The sequence below is a fragment of the Crinia signifera genome, chromosome 6 (assembly GCF_055691185.1).
Source record: "Crinia signifera chromosome 6, ASM5569118v1, whole genome shotgun sequence".
Lineage (NCBI taxonomy): Eukaryota > Metazoa > Chordata > Amphibia > Anura > Myobatrachidae > Crinia > Crinia signifera.
The window spans coordinates 134,630,307-134,644,262 of NC_139222.1; positions in this window are offsets into that span (position 1 = coordinate 134,630,307).

Here is a 13,956-nt window from a genome sequence, read left to right on the forward strand (position 1 = left end):
ATATAAACATTTACAGAATGGCTTGTGATCTATTTTGGTGGTGGCCAACTGACTTTGGCTTGTGTTACAATTGTTAGTGGCAAACTGACTGAACAAACATTCTACAAAAAGAAGCACGTTTGTTCTTCTATACTGGAAGAAAAGCAAGTTGACTAATTAATCAAATAAGATTACTTCCTGTTATGCTTTATTTACCTTAGTAAGAATGATGATCTCCATCTCCCTCAGGTTCTCCTTCATCAAGTTCTCATATTGGCCTCTGATTTTAGGCAGGGCTCTATTTTGATCCACAGATAGAGCAGCCTTTATTTTCACATTGACTCTAATACCTAGTTGAGGTTGCAGATCACACATCCCCTTTAATATAAAATAAAGTGCTACTTATTGGTGACAACATTGATAATATTACTCAAACAAACCAAACAATTCAAAATTTTTTCTACAATTCAAAACAATATATTATTTATATAATGTTATATGAATATGGACTTATGGTAATGCACTGTACTTATAAAGACCTTTGCAGTACATGTACATCAAAAATATATCTCCCTTTACCTCTTCCTCTCTGCTCTTCAGTTGGAGAAGTTCTTCATGGAGGCAGTGATCTTGGATTTCTAAGTGCTGTCTTTGATTGTTATGCTCTTCCAGCTCGCTTTGCAGCCTGGCAATGTCTGCATCAACACTATTCCTTATGCTGTGTTCCATTTCATACCTTGGTAGAAATAAGCAATACATTTAGTTAAACTTATATTTAGGGGGTGATGTATCAAGCTTTGGAGAGAGATAAAGATGAGAAAACTACAGTACCAGACAACCAGGTACTGGCATTTTTCAACTGCAGCCTATAAAATGGCAGTTAGAAGCTGATTGGGTGGTACTTCATCTTTCTTTACGTTATGACTCCCCAATACTTGATATATATCCCCCTTCATATGGCTGAAAACATATGAGCAATAACAATTGTATTTTGTTCATTTATATGTCAGTTGATAACAAGGCTTACTCATTTATCAAGTCATCTGTAGCCAAGTGGACATTATCTATTTGCAATTTAATCCGCATATTCTCCACTGTGATTGAGGAGACCTGCAATGGATACAGCACAAACATTTCACTAATATCTTTCTCTCATATATAAACTCACACTTAAATAAATGTGTTTTTGTGAGTTTAATCTTTTGGATTTATGTCACCTGATTCTGGAGCTCCTTGATGGTAATGAAGTATTGGCTGGAGACAGGCAGTGATCTTGGGGTATTGTTTTCGTACCAGTCACAGATCTTTATCTCCAGCTGGGTGTTCTCCTGTTCCAGGGAATGGACTGTCTCCAGATAGCATGATAGCCGGTGGTTAAGATTTTGCATGGTTTGCTTCCCATTGGTATTGAGCAGGCCAATTCTCTACCAATCACTGTGGCCTCCAGAGTTAGCTAGAAGGGGGTCATGGCGTTCATGTACATTCCCATGTCCATAATCAGAAGAAAAGTATACGGAAAAGGAGATTTTTTTGCTCCCATGGCTACTTGGAGCTTTGCAGCGACTACCATGATGTGAAATAAAAGAAGTCTTTTGGTGGTCTTTGTGCAAACCTAAATTATGATGTGAAGAAATGTAACTGAAGGCTTTAGGGTACTGTCCATGGTGGAGTCCGCTGATATAGCCAGAGGATAAGTGGCTGGCACAGTGACACATGGTCTCCTCTCAGCTTTCTGCAGTTTAATACTTCAACTTGATGCTTGTCCAGAAGTCTACTATGGTCTGCTCTGTGCTTCCTTTATATGGAGTAGATTCATTAAATGGGATCATTGTGTTGGCATTTTGTATCCATCTGATTCATTCTGTTATTCTGAATCTGCTTTAACTAAGTATTTGTAATAGACCTCAATTCAGAGATTAGTAATGACAATGTTGTGATGCTCAATAAAGTGTACAGAAACCATTTCACATCCCAGGAGAACATTCCCCACATACTGTACGGTACTTTTAATATTGCATTTTAACCTAAGTACAATAGTTGGAGCATTTCTCAACATAATCTTTATTATAAAATTTGAGGTATTACCATTCACATGAAGGTGTCTTTGCTTAGTAGGTGCAACTATTTCTAGGATTAATTGTTGATTTTCAGAAAAATATCATTTTATTAAGAGTATAACTATTTATTGTGTATTAATTGTTTAACATGAAAGTTATAATTTATTTCAAATTTATCAATCATATAAGAAAAAAAATCTCATAATTTTTTGTTACAATTGCTACAAAATGGGAAATTTTAGTGGTGCGCAACATTACTATTGTTTGTCAATGGCACAATAACACACATATACTCATTACAGTGATGTGTCTTTATGGTTTGTTTTAGGACATCAGCAATGTCGTGATGTTGGTGTGATGGTCTATTTTTGGTTGAAGACTCCCGTCTGACTGCATTGCTTATAATGAAACTCATTTTACTGTCTAATTTCAGTGTACTGTACAATTTAAAATATTATTTAACAAACCTACAAACCACATTTATTTTTTCCTATATTATACTTGACACATTTATAGTGTTTATCACAGTTTCCTCATGTTTCAATTCAATCCTGTGGCTTATGACCAAATACAAAACTGTCATTTGGAAAATAACAATAATGGTATGAATTTAAGGATTGTTTAGTGTGCACACACATGGAAATTACAATGAACCTTATTCTGGTCCACACACAGCGCTGTAAATTTCACCAGCATTGCGTGTGGTTTTAACGCCGCCTTCTGCTTGCACATCTACATGCTCCCCCTTCGCTCAGCAAGGTCCATGCACAGCTGTGAATAGATGTTTTTCATAAGCATCTGTTCACAGCCTTGGGTGCAGGGGCCAAATCAGTGGATGGTCGCTGACCATCCACTGATTTGGTACCTACATGCAAAACTAAGACAGTCTCAGGTGTCTTAGTTTTGTGTGTGACCAGTACGGGAACAGGGAGGGCAGCTGACATCCGGTGATGGCAGCTGCCCGCCCCTGGCAGCCGCGTCATTGCTAAATTTCTATAAGAAATCCCAGTCTTTTCATGGGAACACCCATGAAATGTTGGGTGTTCCCAACCGCCGCCCCACGCCCCCTGCCCACACTGGTGGGTGCGAATGAGACAGCGAACTAGCAGTTTGCCGTACCTGTTCACACCCACGCGAACACGTGAACACGCTGGAGACTGAACAAATTAGAATAACCTCCAATGCTTCAAAAAACAATATTAATGCAGAGTTTTACTATTTACTTTAAAGTCTAGTTTATTGGATTATTGCAAAGATACAGCAGACAAACAGAGAAAAGGCTTATAGCAAAACATCTCTTAACAAACCATCTCAGTAACTCATGGTCCCTCAAGCAGCACAGTGGATTTTTTCAGTGGAAACACAATTGGTGCTTACGGGATACTGATGCTTACCCTATAACGCTTTATAACAGAATGGAAGCCTGGGGTGGACTGTTACCTAGCAAAAGTTTAAGACACCAGATCTAAAGGAACTAATATCGTCTATGACAGTACAGTGACCTACTAACTGTTCCTCTCAGTGATTAGTAACTAATGCTTGCTTGTACGGATATGCTCTTCTGCAAACACTACTAAATAAATTGCATTATTTGTCAGGATTCTCTATGTACTATGTGGCCATGATTCTGATGCTCAAAATGCAGAGCTACAAGGCAAGTCCTCATTTATATTATTGTGCAGCTTTATTTGCATTAAGATATTTGGCAAAGCATGTTCATTTAGAAGCAAAAGCTGGGTACAGTAAGTGAAGGTGTACCTTACTCAGTGAGGAGTATGCGTGTTAGCGCACCCAGCTTGAGAGAGCAGTGTAGGTGTAGAGCTACTAAAACTTCCATAAATAAAAACTGCTGGTGTTGCACATAGCAACCAATAAGGTTGTGTTTATCATTTCTAGGATGTTATAAAAAAAATAACTAGAATCTGATTGGTTGTTATGGGCAACACCACCATTTTTCATTTTAGGAATGTTACTAGATCAAAAAGTGTGAAATAAATGTGTTGAGGCCCATTTATAGATAGGCTTGGCATAATATTCCTTCAATATGGGAGACCTGCTATTAACATTCTGTGGCTGATGAAAACCAGGTGAAAGGCAGGCTTGAACCTGTGTAAATCATAAGTATCCCAGATTAAAGGGATATTATGGCAAGCCAAATTTATAGATATGGGTTTTGTTTAGCTGTGTAGAGAGCAGATAGATTTTTTTATACTATGCAAAATGGCAGAAAAAAGTAGAATAGTGCAACGTATTAAAGACCGTCCCCTCGATTATAGGCACGGGAGAGGACAATGCTGGGCAAGTGTGTTTTTAATATGTTTGTTTGTTAATATATGTGTATTACAATGGCCAATTAGCCATTGAACAATTGCTTGTTGTATCTTTGTTGGGTTTTTCTTGTCTTCGTTGTTGATCATTGAAACTTTAAAAAAAAACAGTCCCAATGTCTTCATATTAGGGTTGACCAGTGACAGCTCTGATATTGATGATCAGTAAAATCAGTATTTTAGGAGACAAAATATTAGCTTTAATTAATGGGAGTGATTGTTATAAATTGGTAGGAGACTTTGATGCGATTATTGCTATGAGCAGCTTGTGAAGGGTAATGTAATCATTAGATACATTTTATGAGATAAGATCATGGGATGTAATAGGCACATTTAATTGTGGAATTGTGGAATTGTGGTATAGTGCAAATTATTTCTTCTCAATGTGGTAAATTTAGATGGAAGTTCTATTGAAGATGGGGGGTGAGATTTAATAGGATGAGAGATTCAGAAAGTGAGAGATTTGGTAAGAAATCTCCAGTTTTTTAAAGCGGCAATAGTGTGATTTTGCAATGTAAATGATTGCCGCTTTAAAAACTGGAGAATTCTTACCAAATCTCTCACTTTCTGAATCTCTCATCCTAATACATTTCACCCTATATGTTGCAAGCAATCAGATTCTACTTCTTATTTATTAACACACAAATGTACCACTTATAATAGAAGACTGCAGATGTCTCCTCCCTCTGATGATTAATTGTAACTATAAGTGAATATAAACTGCGCTGTAGAAATTGTAAAAAGCTATGCATTTAGCATTGGCTGCAGAAGAGCATGTACAAGGCAGTACAATAAGTTTTAACAATAGAAGAGAAGAAAGGTGAATCAGTTTGACTGGGATGCACTCCTGTTCCACAGTAATAAAAATATTATTTTTACCTATAATAGGTGTATATTTTATTTGTTGACGTATTTGATTATTTTTAGGAGTTTTATTTATTAAACTTTGTTAAGAGCTAGTAGGTCATCATTCTGTAATGGTGTTAAGTAGTACAGTTGTCAATGATATGAGACCTTAAGGTAAGTAGCGAAAATATTAAAACAAGATATAGGTTTAAAGAGAAAAAGAAATTTTAAAGATTAAAAATCACTCTGTGAATATTGTAGCTTGAATATATTTGTCTAGTTACTGCTTGTGTTCCACAATATATTGGTGGATTAATGCAGTGCCTGTGTAGGGGGTTTAATGGATACGGTGATATTCTCACTGTCTGTAGTCTAATCCGAACAATGTATTGCCCTCTGCATGTGTATTCCTAAAGTGGATAAGATTCTGCCCACAATGGTTCTATCTGAACCCATGCACGTGGTGATAGCCTTGAAAAAGCTACCTAGCGAAATGCGCATTGGCAGCCCTCCTCTGTGAATTTGTAGCAATTTAGCCTGTTTAATTATATAATGTCTGTTTGTCTCTTGTAAAAATACCTCTGTTTTGCTCGCTCAGCAGCTCCTGTGCAAGTAGCGCTGAGGCGCAGCAGCACACGCTGGCCAAGGGGATTATATCCCTGGCAACAGGCGTTAATAGGAGAGTGAGTGTTTTTGGAATCACTTGTGTACAGCAGCGCATAGTGTCATGGACTGACAGCGCTAATAACACGTGTACACGCAGTGATTCCCGATAACAGTAAAGGAGATCCTGATACAGGATCTAGCATATACGTTCTCACACTGGTACCATTCACTTGTATGTGTTACACTAATCCTCAGTAGCGCATTTGGTTATGTAAAACACAGAAGCGCAACACTAATGTGGATACAATTTTGGGATCGCACAGTGTGTATGGCAATCAGTGACTGTACACTTATTGTGACAGCTGCCAGTAACTGTGCCTGAGGGAGAACTATTTTGCTGTGCACTTAAAACTCATCTAATCCTGCTAAACACGTCACTGGTTCTGGCTTTCACTCCTGCATGTGTGATATTCTAACTTGTTAATAGCGCATCAGAAAGCGCTTGAACCAGCAAAACATAGAAGCACAGTGCAAGTGCAGATCCAATTTTAGGATTGCATAGTGTGTATGGCAATAAATGATTAAACACCCATTGTGGCAGCCTACAGTGATTCTGAGGGATAGAGAAATCTATTGATGTGCACACATGATTCATTAAACTGTGTGTAGCAAACCACTGACATTTGCTCTAATTGATGTACAAGTAATATATGAACCTGTTAATAGCGCATCACAAAGCGCAGCAGTTATTACAGCACTAAAACACAATGCCGCTGTAGATCCAACCCTAGGATTGCACAGTGTGTATGATATCCAGCGATCACACATTCATACTAGCAGCTACCAGTGATCGTGCCCAATAGAGAGATGCACGTATATGAACCCGTGACTCATTAAAACTGTACATAACACACTACCAGGATTGTCCCCACCCAAGTACATGTGCCACATGAATTGGATGTAGCGCACCATAAAGCACATCAGCTATTTAAACTCAGAGATATAGGATCAGTATAGATCCAATTGGAAGATCGCACAGTGTGCACGACCCGTGTATACGTGCCACATGAATTGCTTGTAGTGCACCATAAAGCATACCAGCTATTTAAGCTTAGAGGTACAGGATCAGTACAAATCCAATTGGAAGATCGCACAGTGTGCACGGCACTAAGTGAGTGCATACCTTTTGACTATTACTAAGTGACTCTGCCGGACAGATTTGTGTATCTGTGTGCACAGGTTACTTATTAAATTGGGCACTATACAGCATTCAGCGTACGAGTGATCAAAAGCAAACACATGGGCGATCTTTATCTCACTGGGTAGTACCAGACACGAACGCCAATTGACGAGTGTGAGCACAAGTTCAATTGTAGGACTAACCTGTCCCTACTCAATATACATCTACACCACGTGCATGGGTTCAGATAGAACCATTGTGGGCAGAATCTTATCCACTTTAGGAATACACATGCAGAGGGCAATACATTGTTCGGATTAGACTACAGACAGTGAGAATATCACCGTATCCATTAAACCCCCTACACAGGCACTGCATTAATCCACCAATATATTGTGGAACACAAGCAGTAACTAGACAAATATATTCAAGCTACAATATTCACAGAGTGATTTTTAATCTTTAAAATTTCTTTTTCTCTTTAAACCTATATCTTGTTTTAATATTTTCGCTACTTACCTTAAGGTCTCATATCATTGACAACTGTACTACTTAACACCATTACAGAATGATGACCTACTAGCTCTTAACAAAGTTTAATAAATAAAACTCCTAAAAATAATCAAATACGTCAACAAATAAAATATACACCTATTATAGGTAAAAATAATATTTTTATTACTGTGGAACAGGAGTGCATCCCAGTCAAACTGATTCACCTTTCTTCTCTTCTATTATTATTGCTCATTTTTGAATCAGGGGATTAGCACCCTAATTTGCCAGGAAAGATATTTATAAAAATTTCCAGTGAATATAAGCATATTCACTCCACTGTATCATATTTTGTTTCATAAGCACCTTATGGTGCGGGTCTCCCCACTTCTTCTCTTAGTACAATAAGTTTTGTTTGAGCACTAAATTATCCTCTCTAATAAAACGACACATACCATAACCCTTATGCAATGTGGCTTCCTTTAGCCTACATTATGAACTATTCAAAATAGTTCTCCTCTCTTGGTCTTTTTTTGGACATATTCCTCTCTTTTATTATGATACCTAATGCTCAGTGGGGCATGTAACGAATGTAGGAATGACAAGAACAGAATGTATGTAAGATATTATCATTTCGAAATTACTGGTGTTTGCAATAAGTATAGTGTGGGTGTTCATTGTGAGGTGGCACACGCTACAAAATATCTACTTGACATATTTTTCTGGCAAAAAAACCCCAAATGTTTTGGTTTCTGATTTGGTTATTGGTTCAATTAAAAAAATCTATTTAAGAACTATTATTGATAGAAATCGACACGAATTTCTATCAATGAATGTCATTTTTACAATCCAATACCCAAAATTTGGATTTTAAATCTAAATTCTCAACAGTGGGTAAATACAAGCCCAGTTCTCAGGACTGTGGTTTGGTTCAGCAAGAGTTCACAAAATTCGGGTGTGTTCGGATTTCTTAAGAACCGACCAGTGCATATCTATTTGATAGGACAAGCAATTATCTATAGCATGGGTGGTCACACTGGTCATCAAGATCTAATAACAGTCCAGGCCACCTGTGGGAATACAGCACATATTAAAATGTGTTAGTAAATGGCTTCACCTGTGCACCAGCTAGGTGGTCTGGAAAATGTGACATGTTAGTAGATCTCAAGGCTTGTTTGGCCAGCCCAGATCTATAGGTTAAGGCAGTGGTTCCCAAACTGTGGGCCTTATTCTAGTTCACTCTTTCCGACAAAATCCTTCTTAAATGGACAAAACCAGGTGCACTGCAGGGGGGCAGATGTAAAATGTGCAGAGAGAATTAGATTTGGGTGAGTTATTTTGTTTCTGTGCAGGGTAAATACTGGCTGCTTTATTTTTACACTGAAATATAGATCAAACTTTGAAGTAAAACCCCACCAAATCTAATTCTCTCTGCACAAGTTAAATCTGCCCCCCCTGCAGTGCACATGGTTTTGTCCATCTAAGAAGGATTTTGTCAGAAAGAGTGAACTAGAATAAGGCCCTGTGTGCTGTGGCTCCCTGGAGTGCCTCGGGACAATTGCAGGGGTGCCTCAAGTAGGTGGTCCAGGACCAATTCAAATAATTTATGGTTAATTATTTATGGGCAAAACCAGTGCTGCTATCTGCCAATCATAAAATGTGTACAAATAGAAGTAAATTCTGCCCTTTACCACATATCTCACTGCTTATTGTTATATTTATTATGCTGGGGGGGGGTTGGCCTAGGGGTGCCGTGAAAAAATTCTGAAATTCCAGGGTGCCGTAATTCCAAAAAGATTGGGAACCCCTGGGTTAAGGGAAAGTTTGCTAAAAGAAAGAGATGGCTTGATTGATATATAATGCAAATACATATGTATAACTACAAGTGTTTCTTTAAAGGAATATACATTGTACAATTTAGTTGGGGACAAAAGTTCAATTTAGCTGGGGAAACATTTACAAACAAAATGTATATACATACATACTGTACATTTATACATACACAATACATTAAAGGATAGTTGTTACTGTATGTACACATATACACACAGATATTATGGACAAGCTTGGATTTTTACCAGTAGGACTTCATCAGACTTACTATACTGTATATATACACATGGTAAATGACACCTTAAGACGCATGACTGTATTTGCTTATGTGACTGTATGACTGTATTTGCTTACTGTGCTCCTACTAGATTATCCAGCATACTGGATATTAATTTTCTGGGTGATAGTGATGCGATGTAGGAGCAAATGCCCTGAAATCGCTCCGTGTGTAGGCACCCTTAATGTATAACCAGAAGCTGAGTTGCAGAGAAATCATTCTCACCAGTATTCAACGTGAATATTTCTCTGCAAATATAAGTACTGTATATCACATTCTTAACCACAGTGTAAAATGTTCGTGTTCATTGATTCGAGATTGCATTTTTTTCAAAATACTGCAGATTTCCTAAACGCAGAAGACGGCAGAGTTTGCTGAACTATGAATGAAAAACAGGGTAAAAGACACATGTACTGTATAAATCAATAGACCTTCGGCCAAACTTGGGAAGACTTTCCATAAGCACCACTACAACATGGACATTTACCAACATTCGTTTCTGCAAACTCTGCCGTGAATTAGCCTCAAATTGCACTTTTCAAATAGACCACCTTTTAGATGGAGTTTTTGGAGGAGATACTGTACACATGGATGAGCAGTGGTCAGAATACTGATACCAGTATCCCGTTGGGGATAAATCTCCATAGAAGAGTATCTGTAGGATGTATGGAATCTCAGTCCATTTGGTTCTTGCATTTTTTTTATGCCTAGATGGAAAAAAGAGGACTTAATGCACCCATACATTAGTGACAAGGGACCTGATTTCCCCTGCAGATCCCTGGGAGGGGCACATACAATTAGGCACTTGATGTGCCAAGTTTTGCATATGATAAATCACATGGATTTATCATATGCAGTCCCTGGGGAGCTGCAGCAGGAGGGAGCCGTGCGGGGGAAGTCAGCGGGCAGGGGATGCCGGCTAATAGAGAGCCAGGCAGAGGGAGCAGGGGGAGGCTGCGTAGGAAGCCAGGCAGGAGGAAGCTGTTGCTGTGTCCGCAAGCTGTGGCATTACCTTATGCTGGCCACACATCAGACCAACTTTCCTCCAACCATCCAACTAGTTGCTTGGATGGAATAAAAATATGGTACTGGATGGGAGCAAATGTAATATTTACTTCAGAAATTTGCTCCCAAAATCTGGAAAAGGACAAACATTGTCGCTCAGACACGGTACTGTAGTTGAACCTGTTTGATTTAAACAATTTGACTGAATGTTTTTGTCCATTTTCCTGGGTTTGTGAGCACATTTCTGATTGTCCTTTGCTCCCATCCAGTACCATATTTTTATTCCATCCAAGCAACTAGTTGGATGGTTGGAGGAAAGTTGGTCTGATGTTTGGCCAGCATTACTCTCAAATGGAGACGGTGTTAGATTTCAAAATACAGGGGACTCCTACAACTTTTAGCCCCCATATTTTTGGAACCAGGACCTAAGACCCCAGTCTGGTTCTTTAAATACAGAAGGAGTTCACACTATTTTTCCACTGAATATTTTTCAGCACTGGCTGATTATACTTAGGTGGGAGGGCTCATGCCATTTTATAAAAAAAAATTAACTCTCTCTTTTACTTTTAAATACAGAAGCACTGCACAGATCTGACTGATCTATGCGTGCTTCCTGTCCAGCAGTGTTTGACTGCTGGGAAACTCGGTAGCCAAACTTAATCTTAATCATTTTCAAAACTGACCTATGTACGTTCGTAACCAGCCAAGCTACTGTACAACTCGGCAGAAACACTAGTAAATTTACCCCTAGGTCTGCCAATTCTACAGGTATGTTATAGGTTCGTTCTTTCTTTCTAACTTGATATTCGGCATCAGAGCTGGTGTTTTACTTCTGGGGGGAATTCCTAGAAGAAAACAAACATTTAATGTGAAAAGAGGCATCTCAGAGGCTTTGTAATTAGGAAGAAACACATACTCAAAATTAAAGGATGGAGTTGTGTTAAATGTGTCTCATTATGTCATAACAATAACACTAGGCCAAATGTATTGTCATACAACTATAGCTTCTACTTTATTATGTTCCAAGAGATAAGGCAAACACCAACTTTCTATAATACTTAGGTTGATATGTAGATATTGAATCCACCAAATGAGATACATATTGAATCCACCAAATGAGATACATATGTAATGTATCACATATGTTAAATAAACTTGAAAGCTTGGGATTGGATTCTAAGATAGTTGAATGGATAAGAGTGTGGTTGCAGGACAGAAAACAGGGAGTTGTAGTAAACGGAGTACAGTCAAAGGAGGGAAAGGTTACAAGTGGAGTACCCCAGGGATCTGTACTTGGACCGTTGCTTTTTAATATCTTTATTGGTGATATTGCAAATGGAATTGAGGGTAAAATGTGCCTTTTTGCAGATGAAACAAAGGTGTGCAACAGGGTAGACACACCAGGAGGGGTAAAACAAATGATTGAGGATCTAGGTAGATTAGAGGAATGGTCAAGAGCATGGCAACTACAGTTTAATGCCAAAAAATGCAAAATCATGCACTTGGGTCTCAGAAATCCAAAGACTAAATATAGTATAAATGGCACTATAATGGAAACTGCTGAGGAAGAGAGAGATCTAGGTGTCACTATTTCAGGGGACTTAAAGGCAGGAAGCAATGTAACAAAGCAATGAAGAAGGCAAGTCAGATGCTTGGTTGCATAGGGAGAGGTATCAGCAGTAGAAAGAAAGAAGTAATAATGCCACTGTATAGGTCATTGGTACGACCTCACCTAGAGTATTGTGTTCAGTTCTGGAGGCCATATCTCCAGAAGGATATAAATACATTAGAGACTGTACAAAGAAGGGCAACTAAAATGGTGCATGGCCTACATAACAAAACGTACCAGGAAAGACTAAAATATCTCAATATGTATACTTTAGAGCAGAGAAGGGAAAGGGGGGGCATGATAGAAACTTTCAAATATATCAAGGGTTTTAACAAGGTACAGGTGGGAGACATTCAGCACAGGAAGAGGAGCAGCAGAACACAAGGACATGCACTGAAACTAGAGGGAGGACGATTCAGGGGAAATGTGAGGAAGAATTACTTCACAGAAAGAGTATTAGATAAGTGGAATAGCCTACCATCAGAGGTGGTAGACGCAAATACAGTAGTACAATTTAAACATGCTTGGGATAAGCATATTGATATCCTTACATAAAAATAAGGATCAAATATGGTTTGAGGTAACATGTTTAAAAAAGGGACAGACTAGATGGGCCAAGTGGTTCTTATCTGCCGTCAAATTCTATGTTTCTATGTTTAATGTACACTGTGGCCCTTATTCAGATCTGATTGCAGTACAAATTTGTTTGGAAATTGGGCAAAACCATGTGCACTGCAGGTGGGGCAGATGTAACATGTGCAGAGAGCGATAAATTTGGGTGGTGTGTGTTGAAATTGAAAACTAAATTACAGTGTAAAAATAATGCAGCCAGTATTTACCCTGCACAGAAATAAAATAAATCACCCAAATCTAACTCTCTCGGCACATGGTTTTGCCCATTCTCCAAACAAAATTGTACTGCAATCAGATCTGAATAATGGCCTGAATGTAGCTCTTTTACAAAACACTTACAATGGATAACGTCCCTTATTCTTTTTCACTCGCAAAGGCAAATTCCTTCTCAAATGGACAAAACCATGTGCACTGCAGATGTAAAATGTGCAGAGAGAGTTAGATTTGGGTGAGTTATTTTGTTTCTGTTCAGGGAAAATACTGACTGCTTTATTTTAACACTGCAATATAGATCTAATTTTGAAGTAAAACCCCACCCAAATCTAACTCTCTCTGCACATTTTACATCTGCCCCCCTGCAGTGCACATGGTTTTGTCCATTTGAGAAGGAATTTGCCTTTTGCGAGTGAACCAGAATAACTCCCAAAGACCATTGCGTCTCATGCACTTTTTGTTTTCTGCAATACTATTATTCCAGGCTTCTGGTCCCACTTACCATTATTTCCTCCTGTGTGATGATATGTCAGGACACTGTATAGAAACAAATTATGTAATTTAAAAGCATATGACAAGTATAATAGAACAGTCTAACACAGTGATTTCCAAACTGTGTGCCGTGGCTCCCTGGGGTGCCTCGGGACACTTGCAGGGGTGCCACGGGTTTGTGGTGCAGGACAGTAACTGACAATCATAAAATATGTGTAAAAACAGAACCCTTTACCACATAACTGAACCTAAGGATCACACAGTCTACTTAATTTTTATTTTTTGGGGGGCCTAGAGGTGCGGTGAAAAAACGGGATTAAAAAAATATTGAGAACCCCTGGTCTAATTTATAAGGCATAATCTACAATATGACCCAACATGCTGTATATCTATCTATCTATCTATCT